Below are 21,381 nucleotides of genomic sequence, written 5' to 3'. Positions count from 1 at the left end.
CCCCACTGCTTCCCACAGCTCCCATTGGCCAGGAATGGCGAACCACGGCCACTGGGAGCTGCAAGCGGCTGTACCTGTGGACGCTCAGGTAAACAAAGCGTCTCGCAGCCTGCCAGGGGCTTACCCTGAACAAGCTGCGAACCAAGTGTCTCGCGCCCACCAGGGGCTTACCCTGAACAAGCCGCGAACTAAGTTTGGGAACCCCTGACCTAACATTATCCTGATGATATCCCACTGAGGGAATCCCAAAGGCAGAAGGCTGTGTCTACACTGACTGATGCTCTCAGTGCTTCCCCATCTGGGCCAGCAAGAGCAGAGACACAATCCCACCATCTGGTCAGCTTATGGCGGGTGTGTTTCTCTAAATGAAGAGGTGCTTGTCTCACAGCCCTATGCATGGAATGGGTAGAGCCAGAGCAGAAACACAAAGTTTCCCCAACCATGGCTCAACCAGAAATTGGAGGGCTCATCTCTTTGGCAGAGAGGAGAGTCCATGGTCCAGAGTCCATTCATCCTTGATGCTTCTGCTTAGAGGGGGCTAATTCAAGTGTGGTTTTTGTAATGTAGATATCAGTTCGATCGGAAGTGGAGTGAGGCCAAAAAATCATTCGACCCAGGCCACTGAACAATCTTAGTCAGTTATACTGCCGCAGGAGGTGCGGTTACCAACTCTGACAATTTTACTGCAAATTTCACAATATTTGGTGTTTTTCTTAGACTCAGCTCCCAGATTCATAACACCAAAAATCTCCATATCTTTAAAAAAAGCTTCTAGCCCTCATATTTAGAGAAAAGCCAGGAACATGAACAGAGTAAAACCTAAATGTTCAGAAATCAGAAGGCCAAAAGGGAAAAAAAAACATTTTTTTTAAACAAAGATTTTAAACTCGGTCTTCTAATTTTTGGAGGGCTAACACTGATTTTTGATTACTTGGGGTTGGTGATACTGAAAAGAACAGTGTGTGAAAGCAAGTGCATAATCCCCTACTGTTGAAGTGGGGGCTCTGCCCAATTTACAGGTGCTCCAGTAAACCTCTGATCCTAGCACTCTTGAGACGGAACAGATTCAATTCCAGTCAATGCCATGATTGTGCAGGGTGTGCGATTTAAAACAGTAATGATTACAAAATCACTTCAGCAGCATAGAGCTCTCTATCGCTGTCAAATAAAGAGAAGCAAGCAATTGCAGCAATGATTTGGGTTTGAGTTGCTCTGACAGGACATTCAGCGCTGACCAATCCTCCAGGGAACTGGGAACAACAAAATTGTTCCCAGGGACCTCAAGGAACATGGAGAAAACATTTTTTTAAAGTTGTGGCTGTAGCAAAGTAGGCATTTAATTTAACTCCCTGCTGAAGAGCCACTGAAGCTATCCAAAAATAACAGCTACAATCACAATGCAGAATATTTCCGTGCAAGACCAGAAGATTCCCAGGATACTTGGTCCTTGGAATACAGTGAAAACCCTGAGAAAGGGATACAGTTACTGATACTAATGAGAACGACCTTCAGCCATGACCCTGGCATTCTTCCATTGCACTTCTGCAGTCCACAGGCATGTTCCTGGAAGAGTACTTGGGAACAGCTGACCATACCTCATTCTTCCAATAATATGGGGCTGCTGTGGCCTAGTGGATAGAGCACCAGGCTGGGAACTAGGAGCTCAGCCATTGGCTCGTTGTATGACCTTGAACAAGTTACAACACCTCTCTGAGGCTCAGATACCTCAAAATACAACAGGGATAAGTGTACTTTCCTATCCTTTAAAACACTTTGAGATCCAAGGATGGTAAGCACTATACCAAACTACTGAGTATTATTATTAGTGTTTTCTGCAGTTCTCACTTTTAAGAACAAAACTTTGCTAACCCTTACCCCATCCAGAAAAGTCAGAAAAGCTTTAAACAGTCGTGGGGCAGTGTTTCCCAAATGGTGGCTCCATCAGTAGGTCACAAGAAGGGTCTTGGGTTGCCTGTCACTGCCCCTCCCATCATGCCCTGTGCATACCCCAGAAGTACCCTCCCCTACCCCCAGCAGGGGCAAGAGGGGCAGTTTGACCCGGGCCCCCACACTGAGTGGCATTGTGACATGGTGCACGGGGTTGCAATGCCATTCAGGTCTGGCCCAGCTACTGCTCCATCATTTAGTCCCATACTTCAAGAATAAGAGGGCAGATGAAATTAATATCCTGAGATATGTTAATTATAGGCTGCATAAAAGTAGTTTCTGATCTGTTTAAATGTTTTTTTTAAAGGCAATAACTTAGTAAGTTTCAAAAGAGGACTGGTCACATATGAGCAGGAACAGCATAGCAGTGATACCAGCTAGACCAGAGGTGGGAAAACTACGGCCTGCAGGACCATCCTGCCCTGAGCTCCTGGGCCCCCGGCCCCATCCCTGCTGTTCCCCCTCCCCCACTGCCGTGCAGCAGCACTCTGGGTGGTGGGGCTGCACGCTCATGCAGGGCAGTGTGGCAGTGTGTCTGGCTCCAGCCGGGTGGGCGTGGCGGCCCGACATGCTGCTCTGAGCGGCATGGTAAGGAGGCCAGGGCCAGGGGGTGGTTGGATGGGGCGGAGGTTCGGGGGGGGGGGGGAGCAGTCAGGGGATTGGGGGTGGTTAGATAGGAGGTGGAGTCCCAGGGAGGTGGTCAGGGGTGGGGGTCCCGGGACAGGGTGGTCAGGGGACAAGGAGCAAGGGGGCTTTGGATGGGTGGGGAGTTCTGAGGGGGCCAGGCTGTTTGGGGAGGCACAGCCTTCCCGGCCCTCCATACAGTTTCACACCCCGATGTGGCCCTCAGGCCAAAAAGTTTGCCCACCCCTGAGCTGGACTAACAACTACAAGACCCATCAAATCCTCAGACTTCAGCAGATTACCAGCTGGAACAGCATTGTATTCACAGTTAGATACTTTGAAGGGTTTTACATCTACCTCCCATATTGCTATTATCACAGAAGTGACACTTGACTAGAAGGATCATTGGTCCTTTCTAGTCTGGCAGATCCTGTGTGTTCTGAAAGATGACAACCTAACATGTCTCTTGAGCCAAGATACCAAAGGTACAAGAGATTAAGCTAAAGCAAGCATGGACATACCCATCCAGTTACATCATTTCACAACAATCAGCAGCAGTCTCCAACAGAAATACAGTATTTGTATCTTATTACTACAACGTCTGGTTTGTGCTCTGTTTGTGTAATTGTTCACCGTGTATCTTGACTCCTGGGAACTCTCGAAGCCAGGTTTAGTCTGGTCTGTACGTAACCCTCAAGCGCCTTCTACAGCAGCTGGAAAGGGTTTCAGTGTTCTCCAAGGACACGTAACTGGCAAGAAGAACAATTGTTTCCACTCGTGATGGGTCTGGAAATTCATAGGAAAGTATACTCAAAGAGAGCTACTGCCAACCAAGGGGAGAAACAAATAAATCAAGTTACCAGAAGAGGCAACTACAGAAAAGCATGCCAGTATGATTTTGTTTTCTTCCAGATTAAATTTAAAAAATATTAAATAGCATAGAGCCAAGAACCAATCCCTGTGGAACCCTACTAGAAATACACCTGCTCAATGATGATTCCCCATTTACAATTACATTGAGACCTATCAGTTAGCCAGCTTTTAATCCATTTAAACATGTGTCATGTTATTTTAAATTGTTCTAGTTTTTCTTAACTAGAATGTCATGTGGTACCAAGTCAAACACCTTACAGAAGTCCAAGTATTTTATGTCAATACTATTACCTTTATCAACCAAACTTGTAATCTCATTGAAAAAGACAAGTTAGTCTGATAGGATCTGTTTTCCATAACTGCATGTTACTTGGCAGTACATTACCCTCCTTTAATTCTTCATTAACAGAGCATTATAACAGTCCCTCCATTATCTTGCCCAGGATCAATATCAGATTGACAGGCCAATAATTATCTGGGTCACCTAATTTACTGGCACATTAGCTTTCTTCTAGTGTTTTGGACCTTCCCCGGTATGCCAAGGCTTATGGGGCCGGGGAGAGGAACCACCACCATTAACAGTCCAACAAGCTCCTAAACCAATTTGGAAGTTATCCAGACCTGATGATTTTAAAATGTCTAACTTTAGTAGCTGCTTAACATCTTCCTGAGGTGCTAGTGGAATGGAAAGAGTACCGTGATGTTCCCCCTTTCCCAAATACAGAGCAGAGATATTTATTGAACATTTATTACTTTTCTCCATTATTATTGATAATTCTACCATTTCCATCTAGTAACGGACCAGTACCATTGTTAGGATTTTTTGTTCCTAAACTCTTTGCCCTTAACTGTGCCAGCCATGGATTTCTCCTTATGCCCCTTTGCTTCCTTATCAATTTTCTACAATCCCTAGCTTCTGATTTATATTCATTACTCTCAACTTCCCTTTTCACCAACATTTTTTTGTTGCATGCCTGGATCATGCGGTTATGCATTTGAAAGAGACAATCCATTTTTTTCTTTCCCCTTATACCTGTGAACAATGGCACTGATCTAAATTTTAGTGGAAGGGGCTTAATATTCCCCTAAGCCTACAGATGTCAGGAGGATACAACATATGATAGTGCCACTGAATTTTAAATAGACTGCAGAGAAGCTGTGAAAAATACAGGAAGACAAGGATCATGTGCATCCAAACTAATTTTATGCCTCCCCCTTCAGTGATATAAGAAGTTCAGCAAAATAACTCTGGTTTTAGGAAGCAGATTTTTATCCCATCAATGTGCACTGGTTATAAGGGAACTCACCTATTTTTTTATTTTATTATATATATATATAAATAAATAAAAATAAATAAAATAAATTTTAAATTCAACTGTCTAACAGGAATCAATTGCAGCTGGAGGGAGTTTCCTGAAGACAGGGAGATGGTGGCAATTTGCCTCACCAGCGGTGGAGAGGAAGGGAGAAGAGCCAGAGCAAGCGGGGGGGTCAGGGGACGGAGAAGCAGCATACAAGCCAACAAAGAAGCAGGAGCACAGGCAGGGTGGATTTGATTTAAATCACCAGTCAGGAAGACTCAATTTAATCATGGATTTCTACATAGAAGTGCATTCTTGTTGGTTGTCATAACCTTAATTCATATTCTTCACAACTCAGAAAGATGAAGGATTCATTTTTAGAAGGTACAAACTATACATTTTTAAAGAGATTTATTTTGAAAACTTTTCAGATTAGTTTTACAGCTGTATCAGAAAATGAATGATTGTGTGGTTATTTCACTTACAAAGGTAAATGAAGCAGATATTTATGAAGTCATTGGGAGGTCAACTATCATTAATATTTGGAGGATTTTCTTGCCATGCTGTGTTAGGAGGAGATCACCACCAGACAGACATTTAAATTGTTTTATTTAACTAAAACAACAACGTTATGTATTCCTGATTTTTTCTTCAACAGCAAACCTAGTATTTTAACAAAACAAGCATATGAATTTTTGAATTTAGTTAAACATTCAAGCTTTTTAAAATCAGGTTCCCACAGCTTCCATTGGCCAGGAACGGCAAACTGCGGCCACTGGGAGCTGCCGTACCTGTGGACGCTCAGTTAAACAAAGCGTCTCGTGACCCGCCAGGTGCTTACCCTGAACAAGCTGCAAACCAAGTTTGGGAACCCCTGTTCTAGACTGAGAACTGAGTCCAATTGGGTAGATAGAAAGATTAACCTAAATAATCTATACAGATGCCCCTGGAACTCCATAAAATTGGGTCCTTAATCCATGAACTACTGGAACTCATTTACAAAACTTTTCTTAAACATTACATGAATATATTGTCTCATACTATAGAATTAGAATCCTTATTCCATGAGGAGATACCTTTGAGCTATAATGTATCTATCTTTAGATGGTTTTTTCCTCAAACAGCATTTTTATAAAAAAAATCCGATTTAAATAAAAAAATTGGATTTTTTAATTAAAAAAAAATCACTGATTTTTATCCACCCTGAGCACAGGGATCCCCTGTAAGCAAACTCCCTGATCTGAACCTCAGAATTTATTCAGCTTAGGTGTCAAGTTTTATTCTTGTTGCCCCCACACAAACTTAGATGGATGCCCAACATTTTCTATAGCAAGCTTCTCTTGGTTTTGTTTCTTTTATAATAGCCATTGTATGTTGTTGGTAAATTGAGTTACATACAAGAGCTGTGGTTAGAGAAACATCTTCCTGTAGGTGGAGATACGTGACAATTTCACTACAGCGCCATCCACACCACTTTATTACGAAGGGTATGTCTATACTACAAGTGCTACAGTGGCACAGCTGCAGCACTGCAACTATGCTGCTGCAACGTAGACCCTTACTACAGTGATGGAAGGGGGTTTTCCACCACTGAAGTAAATCCACCTCACCAAGAAGTCTTCCATTGACTTAGCTGCATCTACAGTGGAGAGTTAGGTCAATCTAACTACAGCACACAGGGTGTGAAATTTTTCACACCCCTGACCAATGTAGCTAAGTTTTAGGTGTAGACCAGGCCTAACAACATTGGAAAAGTGGAAGGAAATGAGGGTGGATGAAAGGATAAAGAACTAGATTTCTTCAGGTTAGTGAATCCTATAATTTAGGGAATGTTATCCTGATTTTCCCATGAGCCAGCCATTCTGTTTTTATGGACAGCTGAATCAGTTAGTGCTACAAGTCATTCGTTATCTGTGGAGGGTCCCAGCCTTGAGAATTACTGTGGCTCTTCATTACCAGGCATGGCTGCTTTGCATGGGGAGCACAACTGTTTAGCTGTTACCACTCAAGAAAGATCTTGGAGTCACTGTGGGTAGCTCTTTGAAAACACCCGCTCAATGTGCAGTGAAAATCAAAAAAGCAAACAGAACCTTAAGAACCATTAGCAAAAGTATAGATAAGACAGTAAATATCATAATGTCACTATATAAGTCTATGGTATGCCCACACCTTGAATACTGCATGCCTTTCGGGTTGTCCCATCTCAAAAAAAGATATATTAGAAATAGAAAAGATACAGAGAAGGGCAACAAAAATGATTATCGGTATGGAGATTAAAAAGACTGGGACTGTTCAGCCTGGGAAAGACAACACTAAAGGGGGATGTGATAGAGGTCTATAAAATCAAGAATGGTGTGGAGAAAGTGAATAAGGAAGTGTTATTTACCCCTTCATATAACACAAGAATCAGATGTCACCCAATGAAATTAATAGGCAGCAGGTTTAAAACAAAGAAAAGGAAATATTTCTTCACACAATGCACGGTCAACCTGTGGAACTTGTTGCCAGAGGATGTTGTGAAGGCCAAAAATAACTGGGTTCAAAAAAGAAAGAGAAATTCATGGAGAAGAGGTCCATCAATGGCTATTAGTCAAGATGGTCAGCGATGCAACCCCATGCTCTAGGTGTTCCTAGACCTTTGACTGCCACATGCTGAGACTATGACAGAGGATGGGTCATGTAATGATTACCCTGTTCCGTTCATTCCCTCTGAAGCAGCTGGCACTCAGCACGGTCAGAAGACAGGATACTGGGCTAAATGGACCACTGGTCTGACTCGGTATGGCCATTCTTATGTACAACAGTTCATCCTTCCTTTAGTTTATCCTGCTTGTTCCTCTTCACTTCTCGTACACCACCAGGCACAGCTAAAAACCACTGAACGCTTTAAGAGATATTCAAAAGGCAGGGGAAGAGTTTATGATCAGCTAAAACTGGTGAAGAGCACTTTGAGTTTGAGACAAGAGATTAGAACTTACTCTCTTTAGAAGTGATTATTCCTTTCGAAAATCTCAGGAGTCTCCCCCAAGGCATGTCTACACTACAGCTGGGAGGTGATATTCCCAATGGGGAGAGTAGACTTGTGCTAGCTAAGCTTGAGCTGGTGCCTAAAAATAGCAGTGTGGATGCTACAGCACTGGCAGCCGCTCAGGCTAGCCACTCAAGTCCAACCTGACATGACTGCAGCGGTTTAAGCATAGGTACCCAGCCAGAGCGGCCGCCAGTGCCGCAGCATCCTACTTATTGGAAGCTTCAACAGATAGAGGAGTTAGTCAGTGCTTGACCTTTCGCCTAGAGATAGTTAATCTCAATCAGAATCGAGGCACTTGGGCTCGCAGTCTGGGGAAACTTGCACTGCTGTACCTCTTCTCTGAATAAAAGCCTTCAGTGCTACCAAAACCAGTGTCTTTCACCAACATTAAATTACCTACAAAACAGTTACACAAATAAGTAGTAGATGCTTCTTTCCTCCTATTGCCCCAAACTTCTCTGCCAGCTCTGATTACCGTGTGCACACAGCAGAACCTGGACCAAAATTTCAGAGCAGAATGCACAAAACCAGAGCCATTAACTCTCACCTTTGATCTTCCGTGGCAGGAAGAAAACTTGAGTATGAAACTGACTTCAGAAGGATGTCAAGAAATGCACATTCAAAAACATCACCCAACCTACACAGTAAGTGCTTCTTCACAGTAGTTACATATTTGGAGTCAAAACAATAGCCTTTAACCCATTTATAGGCAAACCCCTAATACTGTGAACATTTCAAGCCTTGACTCCTTACACCAGAGGTGAGCAAACTACGGCCCGCCAGCCGTTTTAATCCAGTCCTCGAGCTCCCACTGGAGAGCAGGGTCTGGGGCTTGCCCCACTCCAGCTGGGGTGCAGGGTCGGGGGCCACTCCATGCGGCTCCCAGAAGCAGCGGCATGGCCTCCCTCCGGCTCCTACGCATAAGAGCAGCCAGGGAGCTCCACTCTGCATGCTGCCCCCGCCCCAAGCGCCGCCCCCACAGCTCCTATTGGCCGGGAACTGAAGCCAAGGGGAGCTGCAGGGACGGTGCCTGTGGACAGGGCAGCGTGCAGAGCCGCCTGGCCGCACCTCCATGTAGGAGCTGGAGAAGGGACATGCCGTTGCTTCCGGGAGCCACTTGAGGTAAGCGCTGCCCGGAGAGTGCACTCCTGACCCCCACTACGCCCCAACCCCTTGCCCCAGCCCTGATCCCCTTCCCACCCTCTGAACCCCTCAGTCCCAGCCCCACCCCAGAGCCCTCACCCCTCCCCCCGGGCACCCTACTCCCCTGTCCCAGCCCGGAGTCTCCTCCTGCACCCTGAACTCATTTCTGGCCCTGCTCCGGAGCCCACACCCCCAACCAGAGCCCTCACCCCCTCCCGCACCCCAACCCCAATTTTGTGAGCATTCATGGCCCACCATACAATTTCTATTCCCAGATGTGGCCCTCGGGCCAAAAAGTTTGCCCTGCCTTACACTGTCTTTCAATGGCGTAAAATATCAGTGCCATTGACAATGTGAATTATCTTCCTGTCTCATCAATTAAATCAAAACTTCACCAGCTCTTCTGCCATGTAGCTAGAGTTTTAAACTACATTATTGAAGTGGTAGGGTGTGCTGGAGTCCATACACCAGTAACATTCTGTCTTCAAAGCAGGCTGCAAATGGTATAACTTTCTGCTGTCCCGGATACAGCATTCCCTCAGGGAATGATGAACAAGAGTCACTGAGAGGGTTTTTCTGTTAAATCTATTCTGGCTAGATGTGGAAAAGAAACTTACTTTGTGTCAACAGCGTTAATGGGGGATGAAGCAAGAGGGTCAGATTAAAGCCAAATTTGTTGCACAAGATCTGCCAACAAGAGAAGAGATTTAATGCCAAAACTGAATATGGCAATTTTCCAATAAGCAGCTGCTGCTCCTCCTCCAAACCCAAGCCACTCAGTGTGCACGCTGGCATTGCAAAATTAGAACGGGCAGTGACTAACAAAAAAGCAGCTAGTCTCAATCCAGTTAGCAGTGCACACACTCGGAGGCTAGAATTTCATATCTATCTAAAGGGGACAGGATCTAGAAATTCAAGACTTGAGCTCCTGAGCAATTATTTGTAGTGGTAGTTCTGGAGCACTACCTGTCAATTAATCAAATCCATTCACTTAGCACACATGCCATTATAAGAGACACTGCCAAGTACCTGGTTATGGTTTTTAATACCTTGTTTGCAGTAGCCTCCAAGAGGCTTAGAGAGAATATTTTTCCCGCCTTGGTAAACACATTCTTCTCCCAGATCCTGCATTTCAAATACAGTGTAAACCAGTGATTCTCAAACTTTTGTACTGGTGACCCCTTTCACATAGCAAGCCTCTGAGTTCGACACCCCTTATAAATTAAAATTTTTTAAAAAATATATTTAACACCATTATAAATGCTGGAGGCAAAGCGGGGTTTGGGGTGGAGGCTCATGACCCTCCACATAATAACCTCACAACCCACTGAGGGGTCCTGACCCCCAGTTTGAGAACCCCCGGTGTAAACCAACATGACTCCTCCAATTTCTTCCCTGATGGAGTTTTCCAACATCAGTGATGTAGGCACAGCTCTGAGACACTTTGTAGCTCTTCCAACACAGTAACATTTCAAAGAGAGTCTGGTACAGATTTGTGCCAGTGTCCCAAATAACCAGGCTAAGGGAAGAATTCAAAATAGAATGGCGATTTAGATAGCTTTTAAAAACTGGATTATCTTGGTATTCCTGCCTTTCCAGAAGAGTGAAAGACATTCTAGGATATCAAATCCCAGAAGCCTTATTGCAATTATTTGTATTTAAGGCATCACAGGATGGATGGTGCACTCCAAGTATCATCAAGAAAGCAGGAATGATGTACATAATTTAATGTAGGTTTTAGACTGTGCTAAACTTTGAACTTTGCAGAAGTGTCTGGAATGAGAGAGAAAAATGCCAGAAAATAAAGTTAAGTTTCTCCAGTCTCTCTTTTTTAGGATGTCCCAAACATAGAATCATAGAACTGGAAGGACTCATCTAGTCCAGTCCCCTACACTTGTGGCAGGACTAATTATCTAGACTATTCCTGACAGGTGTTTGTCTAACCTGCTCTTAAAAATCTCCAATGATGGATATTCCACAACCTCCCTCGGCAATTTATTCCAGTGCTTAACCACTCTGACAGTTAGGAAGTTTTTCCTAACGTCCAACCTAAACCTCCCTTGCTGAAATTTAAGCCCATTGCTTCTTGTCCTATCCTCAGAGCTTAAGAAAAACAATTTTTCTTCCTCCTCCTTTAGCAACCTTTTTACATACTTGAAAAAGGTATGTCCCCACTCAGTTTTCTCTTTTCCAGACTAAACAAACCCAATTTTTTCAAATCTTCCCTCATAAGGTCTGGAAAACATGACCTTAATCATTTTTGTTGCTCTTCTCTGAACTCTCTCCAATTTGTCCACATCCTTCCTAAAATGTGGTGCCCAGAACTGGACACAATACTCCAGCTGAGGCCTAATCAGTGCAGAGTAGAGTGGAAGAATTACTTCTTGTGTCTTGCTTACAAATCTCCTGCTAATACATCCCAGAATGATGTTCACTTTTTTTGCAACAGCGTTACACTGTTGATTTATATTTAGCTTGTGGTCCACTATGGCCCCCAGATCCCTTTCCACAGTACTCCATCCTAGGCAGTCATTTCCCATTTTGTATGTGTGCAACTGGTTGTTCCTTCCTCAATGGAGTACTTTGCATTTGTCCTTATTGAATTTCATCCTATTAACTTCAGACCATTTCTCCAGATCATTCTGAATTTTAATCGTACCCTCCAAAGCACTTGCAACTCCTCGCAGCTTGGTATCGCCCACAAACTTTATAAGTGTACTCTCTATGCCATTACCTAAATCAATGATGAAGATATTGAACAGAACCAGACCCAGACCTGATCCCCACGGGAGCCCACTCGTTATGCCTGTCCAGCATGACTGTGAACCACTGATGATTACTCTCTGGGAACGGTTTTCCAAACAGTTTTGTACCCACCTTATAGTAGCTCCATCTAGGTTGCATTTCCCCAGTTTATTTATGAGAAGATCATGTGGGACAGTATCAAAAGCCTTACTAAAATCAAGATGTGATTATCATAAGAATGAAGTACTAATGGTAACCCTACGGGCGTTAGAGGTCAATAGAGGCACTAAAGCTCACCTACCAAAGGCTGCTTTCGCTGAAGCCCACACCTCTAGTCTGTACCATATGGTGAAGATAGGCACACAGAGGCCTATATGGGCTGCTTTGCAGATTGCTAACAGGGAGGTATCTGTGCTGTGTGCACAGGATACCACCACTGACTGAGTCAAAATATATTTATTTGTGCAGCACCAGTGTTCTCAGTACTGAAGAACACCCAAAAGTAAAGACAATCCCCGCCCCAAAGAGCTAACAGTAGGCCTAAAAGAAATGCTGGACTGTTCCCTGATACAAAAACAAGCGTGGGTGGTTCTGTCTTTTTCATATGCATAATGTTAAATTGGAGGCACCTTGTCCTTCCACAGGCAAAAATAGATACTCTGAATTCCACTGTCACAGCTCCTCTGAGTTTGCAATATCTGAGCAGCATAATCTAGACTCAGACTTCCATAAAGAAGGTGATAATACTTCTCAGCTTAGATAAAGATATGAGGGTGAGGAACTCCAAATCTTTCAAGTGGCATTAATAAAAGATGTCCTTGCAAGCCAAATGCTTTTTCAGTTTCTCTGCAAGATCTCACAATAAAATAATATCCCAAAATAAAAAACTCTTACTTTTTAGTAAGAAGTAGTCAGCTAAAGGTACAGAACAGAAGAGCTACTCCAAAAGGACAACAGTATACCAGAGTAATGTTTACTATATCACTGTATGATTCTTCATTATTACCAGTCAGACAAGGACTTGTTTTAAGAAGGAGTAATCTATTTTTTGTCAAAGTGCAAATTTCTTGGTCAAGGTATTTAGCCAAGGTGCAGACTCCAGAGAAAATAATACAAAACATAACAACAACAACAACAAGTAAATAAAAAGATTTCATGGTCTCTGGCTGTCCGGATTTGGCATGCTGTCCACCTATTGACTATCCCTGGGTTAAAGCATTGGTTTGCAAGGCAAGACACAGATTATTTGACCAACTGTAATTAAAATCATCTACTTAAAGTATTATTTTGGAACCCAGCCTTGTGGCAGCATTCTGAGGAATCATCAGGGCTCTACTAGAGAAGAAGAGGTTAAGAGATCTGATTAGTCCATGGGTAAATTCACTGGGAGAAGCTATTCCATACCAGAGGACTCTTTAACCTAGCAGACAAGGCCAAATGAGATCCTGCAGTTAAAAGTTAAGTCAGTAACATTCAAACTAGAAATAAGATGCACATTTTTAACAATGAAGGTAATTAATCACGGGAATAGCTTACCAAGGAATGTGGTAAATTCTCCATCACTTGGAGTCTATAGGCAAAGACAGGATTTTTTCTGAAAGAAATGCTCCAGTTCAACAAGTTGTTGGACTGGATACAGGAATCACTGGGACAAAACTATGGCCCGTGTGATGCAAGAGGTCAGACTAGATCATAATGGTCCCTTCTGGCCTTAAAATATGAGACATTAAGCCACTCAACCCTGCACAGGAAAGCAAAGACATGAAGTTGAAACCCTGGAAATGGGTTAAGTACTTGGAGATGCTCATGCAGAATGCATAACAGTGTACTTGCAGAATCCTTTTTGATGCCAATGCACTGGGCATTTTCTGTGCTGTTCAACAAGCAAAAGGGAAAAAAAAATCAAACCACTGTACAATCCACTGCTAAAAGAAAAGCTGACAAACTATCATTCTAGTGCAATAAGAAATGGGAAAGCATATTCAATGTGCAAGTTAGATTGTAAACTCTTCAGAACAGGGAACTTTTTTTTTTTTTCAATGTACTGAAACTGCATATGTTTACAGTGCTAGAAAACAGGCTGCTCTAAACCTCAAGAAGAGAAAGGTGCTGGTTATTTTGTAGATGGTGCTGGTCATTCTGTACTCTTCTTTCCAAGTCAAAATTGAGCGAGTCCCCCCAACCTGGTGCTGGTGGGCACTATGCTGAAGTGCTATCTTTCAGATCAGACACAAAACTGAGGTTGACCTATTGTGATTAAAAATCTCATAACATTTCATGAAAGAACGTGGTGTTCATCTGGCATCCTGCTCAAATTCCAAGTTGTGTGACTACATTCTCCCAACTGAAACCTCCACCTGCAATTTCAACTGGACATGATCTTCTTCTTCAGTCCTTGTCCTAACTAGGGACCTAAATAGCGTTTATAAAAGTAACCATTTAAACTACTGAAACTGTACTGGCTAAACATTTAATCATTAACAAGTTCACAATCTACCCCATGTATATATTACCTTTGTCAAGTGTCTTTACTAACAACAAAAATAGTCTTATGTGTAAAACCCACTTTTTTGTTTAACTTTTTACATAATATCCCCGAGCTGTCCAAAAACACAAAAAATCTAATTAGAATTTCAACTCTACTGCTGATTTTTGTTAAGAAAAATTAACACGTTTACATGCTCTGGTGTCAGTCTTATGCACAGATAAACAACAGTAAAACAAGCATTGGAAACATGTTCTATAGGCATAGATGATGCTAGAATGCACAGGTATGTGCATTCCAAGCCTTGGAAAACGCTGTGCAATGGACTGCATCACGCCAATGGACTGCATTCCAGTGAAGGACAAGGCTCCCTGAAATAACATTCCAGTTCATTTTCTACTGCATTCTCCTCATTGGTATAATCTTCACCTAAAAGCATCACTACAGGACTTCTCAGTTTCACACATTTTTTTCAGTGCTGGCTCTATCGGCTCATCCAATTCAGCCACAGCACTTGGAGGTGCTTCTATTTCTAACATCGATGCAAGTTGCTGAAGCTTTGATTTAGCAGCCATCTGGACAACCGGCGAAAGAAACTGCAGGTGTTTATGACATGGATCTAAAAAGGAGGCAATAAGTGCAAGTTTGGCAGTTATGGCCGGATCATTGGGTTTCATGTGATGCTCCAGAGAGTGACGAACAACAGCCCTGAAATCAGCAACTTTTCCATTTTCAACAGGAGCTTTGCTTTTGTGGTCAGTTTGGAGAAGACTGACTGTTCAGCAGACATGGCAGTTGTAGTGCATTTTAAAGTGGAAAGTAGCAATAATATATCCTCTACTAATTACCAGTGCTCATCTTGCAGCTGAAGTGTTTGGGTATCAGATTGTTTTGTTATAGGGCTATCTGAAAGCGCCGCTGTTATAGCCCACCTTTGCTCACTGAGTCAGATGCTGAACATGTCATATAACAAATTCTAGTGAGTTTTACATGACTGGATCGGACAGCATCGCTTACCCTGAAGCTGCGTTTGTTTTCTTTCGAGTGCTTTTGCAGCCACGGTGCTGTGGTGGCAGTGTGCACCTAGTCTACTTGCCGCCGCAACAGCACGATCCACGCTACTTGAAGAAAACTCATAATTTATGGCTAGCTGCCACGTATGGGCAAAACAATTGACAGATTCCCATGTAACATACCTCGGTGTGTTGGCGAACACAATGTTGCTTGCATTATCGTATATGCACACCAAGACACAGCCTGCCAGACCCTATCTTTCCACTGTAGCATTTAATTTTTCAGCAAGGTTTTCCGCTATACGTCGTTCTGCCATACTTTTGGTTTGTAGAACCGTGGACTGAAGCTCCCAATTTTCAATATAATAGCAAGTGACAGTCATGTAGCTTTCTGTAGTTAATGCTGTCCAGCAGTCGGTGGTGAAAGCTACTTTAACGGTGTTTTCCAATTTTTCCTGGACAGATTTCACACAGTCCTCATAGCACTTCTCTAGTCAGAAGGTTACAGTCTGTCTCACAGGCACACAGTATTCACACTCTACCAAACTTATCAATGCACAAAAACCTGTATCCTCAACAACACTTGGAGGCAGCATACCTGTAGTGATCATGGTGCACAACACCTCAGTTAGTTTTTCATCACTTTGTGTGTTGCATTTTCTTGAACTATCAGAAACACTGTCAGTGTTGTTTGAGTTTTGCCTTCTTTTTCACATGAAACAGAGGGATGTTTCAGCTTCAAATGGTTCAGCATTGCTCCGATGCTGTTTGCATACCTCAGCTCTGTCTTACGCAGTTTACATTTAACTGCATCTTCTGTTATTTTTGTAAAATGATTCCAGGCATTACTCCTTTTCGATCGCTCCATCTTCACTAGGGAAAAGTAGTTACCAAAAATCACGATAACCTACATGATGCTGTTTGAAGGTTTACTACCACCAAAGAGTGACATCAGTTCCATAGCAATGCTCCTAACAATGCAGAACCTAGTTCCACATACACTATGAAATAGTATTGCTGCGGCGTTTCTAATGTGCGCATTCGGTATTACAATGTCACAAAATTATTTTACCAAGCTGTTTTAAACATTTACTGAATACATTCGAAGTAAGACTAATGCTTATTGGTTAACCGTTTAATATTTTACATCCTTAGTCCTAACCTGTTGTAGCATTGCTGTGAACCATTACAAAAAAATTCAGCAATGTACCCCAAATGGCTGCATTTCAGTAGAGGGTGAAAACAATTCTTGCATATATGTTTAGATGTACACAGGAGCTTTTTGTTCTGTATATTTGCAATATTAAAATACAATCATACTAAAAAACAGAACAAATTCAGTGGAGGGATCTACTCCAGCCACAAATCCCAGGCTCAGCAACATCTGAAAAATGGTAAAATGCTATGAGATCGTTCAGACTGAAAGACAAGAGACAAACTAAAACTGCTTCACCTCAGTATGTGGGGGTGAGCCCTTCAGAATGAAAATATACCTTAAAATGTGTAGCTGTTGCCTAATTAATTTTAAAAGCAAACTCTCCCTTCACTAAATTATAGGTAAAATAAAGTCGTACCTTACAGCAGCTACGAAAGTATAGCCTGGTAGTCTAGAGCAGCAAACACTTCCAACCAGGAATCAATGTTTGAGAGTGACTATGCAGGAAACAATAGGAAATGTTTAATTTAAAATCAGTTCCATCCTCTTTTCCTGAATAGTTAGCCATGAGACAAGGGCTATGGCTACACAGGCACTTTACAGTGCTGCAACTTTCTCGCTCAGGGGTATGAAAAAAACACCCCCCTGAGCGCAGCAAGTTACAGCGCTGTAAAGCACCAGTGTGCGCCGTGCTCCCAGCGCTCTAAGCTAATCCCCTCATGGGGGTGGAGCACCAGGAGCGCTGTCTCCCAGCACTGGCGCGTGACCACACTCACACTTCAAAGCGCTGCCGCGGCAGCGCTTTGAAGTTTCGAGTGTAGCCATGCCCAAGGTGTAATTCCCTTTAAACTTGATTTATAGATCTTTTCTATTTCTCACACTAAAGTTTATATTAGACAATGAGAATTTAAGTTGTCACACTCATATCAGATAGCTAAACAATTATGAAACTGAACCACAGTAAGTAAAAAAACAAAAAACAAAAAACCCTCCACACATATCCACTATTACAAACAGTAAGTAAACACATCCCTCTAGGGCAGGGAAGTAGTATTACTACCAAGTTTACAAATGAGGCAAGGCACACAGAAATTAGCTTGATTTTCTAAGGAACTGGACCACTGCAGTCAACAGGAGCTGCAAGTGTTCAGCACCTCTGAAAATTGGGCCATAAGTAATTTGCACAGGGCTACCTAGTGACTCAGTGACCGAGTTGGGATTACAACTCAGGCATTTCTATCTCAAACCACTAAAGACCTGACCCAAATCTTTCCATTAACTCTAGATACTTGTATCACAGCAACAAGTGTCCCAATTAAACTAGGCTAGTTAATACTGCCAAAAAAGCTTACAAATTACAGCAATAATTTCCATGAAATGGTGAGATGAAAGGAGGAAATGAATTCCAAGAAGTGTGTGATCTTTGAAGTCTCCACATCAAACCACAGATTTGATAAAAACAAGACGAACAGAGCTGCCTGACAGGGGTCTCTACAGGGAATCCAGATATCCCACCGCTGGCACTGAAGGCTTGGGACTGTGTCATGACAGAGAATTCGGAGATCACTTCTTTTACCTCTTCCCACAGCACAAGAGAAACATTTGGAACCAAAACTAAGGGCGCGTGTCCACCTGGCGTCACTCCTGAGGGACTCTCCCTGAGCAAGGCACCAGTAGACGCGAGGTCGGTCAGGGAGAGCTCCGCCTGCAGACAAACCCTTACGCGCTTGGAAGCGGCGCCCGGAGCCCCCGGCGCTCCGGGCCGCGCCGCTCCTTGCCCCGCAGGGCGAAGGGGTGTGAGCGGCGAGGGACGCCTGGCTGCGGCTGGCTCAAGGCGCTCCCCGGGCCCGGCGCAGCAGTTCGGCGGGAGCACGGACTCGAGGCCAGGCAGCGACTCCCGGGGCGGGGCGGGGGCTCCGCACCTCAGGCTCGCTGAGGCAGGTCCCTCCGTCAGGCGGGGCCGGGCCGAGCGGTACCAGCGGCCGGGGCTCCAGGCCCCGTCACTCACCTCGGGCGAGGCGGCGGCTGCCTCGGCCTGCTGCAGGAACGCGGCGGCGGCAGCGTCGCTCAGCACATTCCGGGCCGGCGGAGGCTGCGGGGGCCGCCCCTCAGGAACCAGCAGGCGCCACAGGCCCAGACACCTCCTCCCGGCGACCCCGCAGCAAGCCGCCGCCCCATAGGCTCCCTGGCCCCACGTGACACCCAGATCGCCGTCGTTGCCGGAACTGTTCGCGCATGCGCACCAGCTGACTCTCGGGTCCGCCGGCTCGGGGGTTGGCAGCGGCCGGAGCGCAGAGCGGCGGGGGGCCGCCCGTGCTGTGAGCGCCCCGCCGGCGAGAGGCAGCTGTAGGCCCGCGGCCGTCCCGCTACAGCACTAGCCTCAAGGCTCTGCGCCTGTCCCTAGGGCGCGGCCGGCCTGAGCAGTGTCTGCGACTGCTTCCCCTCCCCCCACCCCAGCTGCCACATGCTTAGCTCGGGAGTTGGCCCTGGGCAGCAGCGCTCCCTGCTGGGCACATCTCCAGGAGCAACATTAAAGCACTGCCTGTTAAACCACCTCCAGGAGGGGAATAGCTACCAGTGCTCGTGCACTGTCCACACTGGCACTTTAAAGCACTGAACCTTGGAGTGCTCAGGGGGGTGTTTTTTACCCACAAAAAGCTTAAGCCCAAATAAATCTGTTAGTCTTTAAGGTCCCACCGGACTCCTCATTGTTTTTGTGGATACAGACTAACACTGCTACCCGTTTGATACAAAACACTTTAATGTAGTCCATGCATAATTCAGCTTTCTCTCTAGGTCCAGAGACAAAATCATGCATTCATGGAAACTTTTAAGATGAACATCTCCCCTTCACGGCTCCAGAAGATCTGGATGACCTTGTAAACTGGAGTAATAGGAATAGGATGAAATTTAATAGTGAAGTGCAAGGTCATGCATTTAGGGATTAATAACAAGAATTTTTGTAATAAACTGGGGATGCATCATTTGGAAGTAACAGAGGAGGAGAAGGACCTCAGAATATTGGTTGATCACAGGATAACTATGAGCCATCAATTTGATATGGCTGTGAAAAAAGCTAATGCGGTCTTGGGATGCATCAGGTGAGGTATTTCCAGTAGAGATAAGGTGGCGTTAGTACCGTTATAAAAGGCACTGGTGAGACTTCATCTGGAATATTGTGTGCAGTTCTGGTCTCCCATGTTTAAGAAGGATGAATTCAAACTGGAACAGGTACAGAGAAGGGCTACTAGGATGATCCGAGGAATGGAAAACCTGTCTTATGAAAGGAGACTCAAAGAACTTGGCTTGTTTAGCCTAACCAAAAGAAGGCTGAGGGGAGATATGATGGCTCTCTATAAATATATCCGAGGGATAAATACCAAGGGGGGAGAAGAATTATTTAAACTCAGTACCAATGTGGACACAAGAACAAATGGATATAAACTGGCCATCAGGAAATTTAGACTTGAAATTAGGCGAAGGTTTCTAACCATCAGAGGAGTGAAGTTCTAGAACTGCCTTCCAAGGGGAGCAGTGGGCGCAAAAGACATATCTAGCTTCAAGACTAATCTCGATAAGTTTATGGAGGAGATGGTATAGCCTAATTTTGGCAATTAATTGATCTTCAACTATTAGTGGTAAATATGCCCAATGGCCTATGATGGGATGGGATCTGAGTTACTACAGAGAATTCTTTCCTGGGTGTCTGGCTGGTGAGGCTTGCCCACATGCTCAGGGTTTAGCTGATAGCCATATTTGGGGTCAGGAAGGAATTTTCCTCCAGGGCAGATTGGCAGAGGCCCTAGGGGTTTTTCGCCTTCCTCTGCAGCGTGGGGCATGGTCACTTGCTGGAGGATTCTCTGCACCTTCAAGTCTTTAGACCATGATTTGAGGACTTCAATAGCTCAAACTATTAGGGGTTTGTTACAGGAGTAGGTGGGTGAGATTCTGTGGCCTGTGTTGTGCAGGAGGTCAGACTAGATGATCATAATGGTCCCTTCTGACATTAAAGTCTATGATTCTGTGCCCATGCACTGGGAAAACACAGCCTGACAGAACTTCTCTGGTGAAAGAGCTGTGCCATTGGAACTTTGTAAATGTACCTTGGAAGAATTTATTACAATCACAAAGCTGACATACATAAACTTTTGCAGTGAGATAAGTTAATGCATTTTAACATAAATAGAAACCCTTTTACAAGCCCCTTGCACCCCATAAGCCTCTGCTCCAGGAGCCATAGTGCTTCAAAGGTGGCTCAACGGCAATCAGTGCACAGGTGTATGGGACAAATGACAGGATCCTGTTACGAGTGAGCAAATGGGCAGATGACTATGGACAACTGCTAATGACGAAAGGGTCACCATGCATAAACTGAGCACTTCTGCTGTAAGCTATCTTGCTAGCTTTTCTAAGAACTGTGCAGATCACTACATGACAAACAGAAGATCATGTAAGCCCTTCCTGTGCCAAATGCAGTTTGATGCGACAGCGGCTGCTCTCACTGTTCTACTCAGTCTACAGTAAACTTTGCCTTTTAAAGTTCAGCCAGTGGCCAGAATGGTCCCCAATACACAGCAAGAATCCATCACGCACATTTTGGTTTTGAATGGAGAGATCATCATAGGACATTCTACACTTGTTGAATACCATAATCAAAATTACTACAACCTTCACTGACATCAGAGATGTGTAAATGACATGCCAACCGGCTTAACATAGGAACAAGAGCAGGGACTCTCAACCTTTTTTCTTTCTGAGTCCCCCCCACCATGCTATAAGAATTCCACAGCCAACCTGTGCCACAACAACTGGTTTTCGGCAAATGCAGTATATTAATAGCCAGGGCCGGCCTTAGGTGGTAGCAAGCAGGGCAATTGCCCAGAGACCCACACCATGGTGGGCCCCCATGAAGCTAACTTGCTCGGTCTTTGGCTTCAGTCCCAGGCTTGGACTTTAGCTTTCTGCCCTGGGCCCCAATGAGTCTAATGCCGGCCCTGCTCTCTGGTTTATTTTGATGGCCCCCCATAAACCTGTTCATGCCCCCCCCAGGGGACCCCAGGCCC

General features: G+C 44.3%; 1 protein-coding gene and 1 pseudogene across 1 annotated transcript in view; both read right to left on the bottom strand.

Moving 5' to 3' along the window:
- The window catches only part of NAA60 (N-alpha-acetyltransferase 60, NatF catalytic subunit), a 43,589-nt gene extending 25,073 nt beyond the window's left edge, over window positions 1-18,516 (bottom strand). Inside the window, exon 1 of the mRNA XM_074965655.1 lies at window positions 18,327-18,516. The gene's annotated coding sequence lies outside the window, so the exon portion shown is untranslated. The remainder of the gene's footprint in view (window positions 1-18,326) is intronic.
- LOC141994441 (E3 SUMO-protein ligase ZBED1-like) lies at window positions 14,166-16,270 on the bottom strand (annotated as a pseudogene).
- Window positions 18,517-21,381: the final 2,865 nt, after the last annotated feature.

Source organism: Natator depressus, chromosome 10 (genome assembly GCF_965152275.1).
Source record: "Natator depressus isolate rNatDep1 chromosome 10, rNatDep2.hap1, whole genome shotgun sequence".
Classification (NCBI taxonomy): domain Eukaryota; kingdom Metazoa; phylum Chordata; order Testudines; family Cheloniidae; genus Natator; species Natator depressus.
The sequence above is the reverse complement of the archived record's forward strand: the minus strand, read 5'-3'. Positions and strand labels throughout refer to the sequence as shown.